Raw genomic sequence first — 5,436 nt, forward strand, 5'->3', positions numbered from 1 at the left:
AAATTCATAAAATTAAAATATGAAATTTTACAATATTTTACAATTTTATGATATTTTATTTATTTAAAATATAATTTTACAAATTCATAAAATTAAAATATGAAGTAAATGAAAATTGCGTCTGCGGCAACCAAACAAACATAACTAAATCTACTTTCTGCGTCTGCGGCTGCGGCTGCGGCTGCGGCAATGTCCTACGTTTTTGAAACGAACAACGAGTTGCGGCTGCGTCTGAGTCTGAGTCTGCGGCTGCAAAACGAACAACAACCAAACAAATGGCCGCAGCCGCAGACTCAGCCGCAGCCGCAGCCGCAGGAACCTGCGTCAATGAAACGAACAGCCCTATTATCGTGCCAACACTGTCTATAATGATTCATGTGCCACTCGAACCGTCATCCAAATCGATGTGGACCACAGAAAGAGCAATGATGGCAGCAGCATTTTTCAGGGATTATCTTCCAAAGGAATCAGAGCCGGTTGTTCCAGCGCAGAGTTTGTAATTGTTCATGAGGCCAAGGTATTTCCACTCCTTAAAGCGAATGATTTACAGGCAAAACTAAATGTCAGATAGATAAACATGTCATCTAAAATCAGCTCATACAGTTAGAAATAGAGACAAACAGACACATCTACAAGTCGACACAAACAGACACATTTACAAGTCAGAGACCACGAAATGAGTTTGGCAACAGAGAAGAAACATCAAGGAGCACGAAATCAGCTGAATGGCAAGAATGCTTTGGTCGTCTTCCACGACCATGCACGAGCCGCCACTGCCTTGAGGAGGCTGGCCCACGGTTCTGTATAACATGGAGCTGTAACTGTCCAGAACGGCTCACAATCTCCATCACTAGGTAATGCATGGGGGAGCTCATCCTCGGATGCTCAGAAAGCAGTGATTCAGGAGAGTGATGATGACACCTGGGGAGCTGAAGATTCCCCCGTTAGAGAATCATCTACAGATATTCAAGCCTCCAAGTGGAGATCAGCAACGAGCAACACTCCAACTCTTACCTCGGTTAACCGTTGGAGTGTACTGGAGCCAGAGAAGCCATTGGTTAAGCCTCGGTTCAAAATCTGCCGGTAAACAACTAGTGGAAAGCTCCAGGGAAGGAGTGGTGGATGATTAGGAGAAGAAGGTATGTGACTCTGATCCTTCTGTTTCTTTGCTACGTATAGAAAACGGCAGATTGTTCAGACGTGTACAATTTAGACTGCATGCGTTTACAACTGCTGTGATAAGCTTAGAGGTCTATGCCCCCATCTCAAAGCCTAGATGATAGAAAACGTTAGGTTGGTTAAAGTTATAAAACTATTTAATTGTGAAACGGCATGTCTTATTTTTTGTTATGGAATTATCAGTGAGTGCACATACAAAGACACAATATATATGTATATTGTTTTTTCAGCTCCAACTATGACTAATATAACAAGAAGGAAGCTGATGAATCTTTGTGTACCTAACAAGGACTAAAAGTGATTACGAGAGTTCCTAACACCTTGTCTTGATCTCTTCTATATCAGATCTTGAAGAAGAAGAAGAAGATGTAAAGACATCGTGAGACGTTCTGACTATAGTTTGGAGAGCACCATTAGAGACTGTAACAAGAAGGTCTTTAACACTGTCTTGATGTTTCGGATTCGTCAAGCCTTCAAAGATCTGATCATATGTGTTGATATCCAGGGCCGGCTTAGATAGGGGGGCGAGCGGTGCGACCGCTCCGGGTCCAATCCGTTGTCCCCCTATTTCTTAATAGATAAGAACCCGATTTTTTTAAAAAAAATACATGTATTTTTATATTAAAAATAAGAAAAGGGGTCCAATTTTTTTTTATATGAAAGTATTTTTTTTATTTCCATAGATTTATTTTTAAAAATACTTCTGGTATTTTGAAAAAAAACATATATCTATCAGATTTTTTTTAAAAAAACAAAAGTTTGGAAATTAAAATTTTTTTTTACCCCAGGGTCCATGACACGATTTAGCCGGCCCTGTTGATATCCATCGTCTTGTCGAGGTACACAGACACTGCTGTGTTGGCGAATCTCTCAATGCAAGCAGCTAAAAGCTTTTCACACTTATCATCATCACCAAGCAATCTCACCCATTGAGGTGGTGTCTCCTCAGAATCATTCTTGACCTCTTTTGAGTGAAACCCAAGAACAAGATTCTTAGCAAAGCTACCAACAACAACAGAAACGAACCTACATCCTTCCTCTGAGAAAGCCTTATCAACAAGATTTGGCTGCATGGCCGGTCCTGAGCAATAGCATGTGAAACATTTGCAAGTCCGTAAACTGATTTTTTACATAAGACATTGTCACATGCTCCCCAAATCTCTTACATCGATCTTCTACTAGTTAGTGGCATATAGCATAAGATAAAATGAAATGCTTAGTGAATGTTATTAATGAAAATGAAAGTAGCGTAAAATAGTAAAATATCTTTGAAGCATAAGTTAAGTTTCAGTTTAACAAATATTTTAAGGATGGTGATGAATCATATACCATTTTCCTTAATAAAATATGTAACTATATACAGCAAGCAAACCATACGGATCCATCTCTATGACATCATAAATATAAGAAAAATCAAGACCAGGAAAGCCTAAGGTTTTAAATATATCACCTACCACAAAATACTTCAAATTATACTGCAGTTCAAGTCGATGTGGCAATATTACTCCTGATCAACCAAAAAAGATATGCAAGCGTATGTTTAAAGCATTTGATAGTTTTGACGTCCGACATGGCTCCACATGCTTGTTCTTATCTAATTTTCATAAGAGAGCATTTTTTCTATTAAGGGGGTGCCCCCATATATTTGTGTACTGCACCACGTTTACGATTAAAAATAATATTCCTACTAGTAAATATTATGTTAAATAAATTTTAGATATTAATAAAAAAATATTTACTGGTCTGGTACAACTTACGTAGTAGTGGAAACAGTGCCGGTCCGGTATTAATTGGCGCTTAAAGCACATTAAAAAAAATTATGCCCCTTAAATAATATTTAATTTTGGTATTTTTAATTATTTAATCAGAATAATACATGATATATTAAAAATTAATTTGTTTATAAAAATAAAGTATATAACTATCAGTATTTTGTTTTAAAAGTAAATTAATTATCACACAATTATTCAACTATTTTGAAAGAAAAATCAGAAAGTCGTTGATATTTATATCCTTTATTTTGTAAAACATATTAAATTTTAATATATTTTATAATTATGTTACCTGTCATTCTGTATGAAAATTCTAACATCTCAACCATTTTTATAGTTTCTTATGACAATATTCTCAACATTAACGTTTCCTATATAGATTTTATATCTATAAATGAAAAACAGTTATAATTTAATCAAATCAGGTTAACATTACTTTTAACTCGTAAAGTTTTGTTGAATTTTCAAAGAATTCCAGAGAGAGCATAATCTAATATACGATAGTTATGTTTGATTAGATTTTAAAAAGTCCGAAAAAGTTATAATAATCATAAAAATAATAGTAAAGTTAAGACTTACAATGGAAAATGCAAGAGACTGCAATAAATAATTAGGTTTTTGTTTAATACTTATTTTATAGATAATTAAAAGGAAACGAAGATATTGTAGAAAACAAACGCTTATATAAGGGAAGGGGACAATTAATTCATTATGAAAAAGAAAATATAAGGGAAGGGGGCAAATCAAAAGCCGGAATCGAAACTGCCACTCGTAGGATAAGGTGAGAGATTGTTAAAACCACTACACCAAAGTAGAGTCCTTGTAATATGGCGGCCCTGATATATTGATAAACGTTGGCGCCTAAAGCTCATGCTTTATAAGCTTTAGGTCAGGGCCGGCTCTGAGTGGAAATCAGAAGGGTTTAAAGTTGGATGATAAATTGTCAATGGTGAAATGTTTTAGCCATCTTATTAAGTAAAAGAATATTAGCAAGAATACTCAGTAATGAAAAACAGAATGAAAAATTCATTGACTCCGAATAAAATTATAAAATCAGAATTTTGGTAAATTTTATGTTTCAGAAAATTTCAAACAAAAGAAAAATCAACCATTTAGTCTTTAGTAATATTTAATATATTATATCATATTTTCTAACTTTGAATAAAAAATAGAAGAGAGAAACATAAACAAAATAGGGCTTTCCACAATCTTTGACTTAGCCCGTACATTCAGGCTTTGACCATCGTTTTTAACATTTTAAAACTTGTAACAAAGAAAAACAAACGCGAAAAATGAAGAAAATTGAAGGCGGCTGTATCACTTCATTAGCTTATGACTTATCCAATGCTATTAAGCACTTCTTAATTCATAAGATTTTACTTTTTATCATTTAGAAATGTAACCACGTTGATATTTAGTAGATAGTTCATTTATATTATCTATATAATAACCGGGCCTCGTGGTCTGGTGGTAAAGGAACCTCAGCTGAGGTGCCCGCCATCACGACTTCGAGCCCCGGCCACAGCGGATTTAACATTCCTTCCGCTGGGGCGCTGGACCCCCTTACGGGGATAGTTGGGACTGTGGCTGCCCAGATACCAGAGTTATCAAAAAAAAAAAAAATATTATCTATATAATCTATATTACTACAGTTACGTACTTCTACTTGAATTGTAATAATATTAGTGAAAAATGAAAACTCTAATATACACTACAAACTCCTATCTGTTATAAATTAAGCATTGAAATGATCATCCACTTCTTTACCAAACTCAAGCACTATGATCATCCACTCCTTTACCAACTCAAGCACTATGATCATCTACTCATCAAGCATTATGATCACCCACTCATTTACCAAATTAAGCACCATCTTTGTTATTTTATGTATTGTTGTTCACTATAAATACCATCACTCATCTCACTCTTTTGTACACCATAAACAAGAACAAGAGTTTATAATCAAACACCATTACATCTTCTTCTTCTTCCTTATAATAAACTCTCTCCCTTATATTAGTGTTATTTGCTTCCTACGGGTATCAAATTCTACTCTTATTTAAATTTCTCGATACTATAAATTATAAGTTATTTCATAACACGTTATCAGCACGATCACTCTGCGATTCGGTAAAATTTATTTGTATCATTTATACCCTGTTATAATGGTCGGTATACCGCCTCTACTATTATTTATATCATGTTATAATGGCCGGAATACCGCCTATATTATTTACTAGTAATTTAATTTATTTATTGGTCGGCCGAGCCGCCTTATATCCTGTTTATTATTTATTGGTCGGCTGAGCCGCCTTATATTCTGTTTATTATTAATTGGTCGGCCGAGCCGCCATATAATTTATTTATTATTCTGCATTAATCGGCTGAGCCGTCGCATGATTTGTTGTCATAACATAAATATTTCATTGCCATAATTTTTACTTTTATGAAATTTTATAGATTTGATTGACCATTTAATACGATA

This window comes from Brassica oleracea, chromosome C8 (assembly GCF_000695525.1).
Source record: "Brassica oleracea var. oleracea cultivar TO1000 chromosome C8, BOL, whole genome shotgun sequence".
Lineage (NCBI taxonomy): Eukaryota > Viridiplantae > Streptophyta > Magnoliopsida > Brassicales > Brassicaceae > Brassica > Brassica oleracea.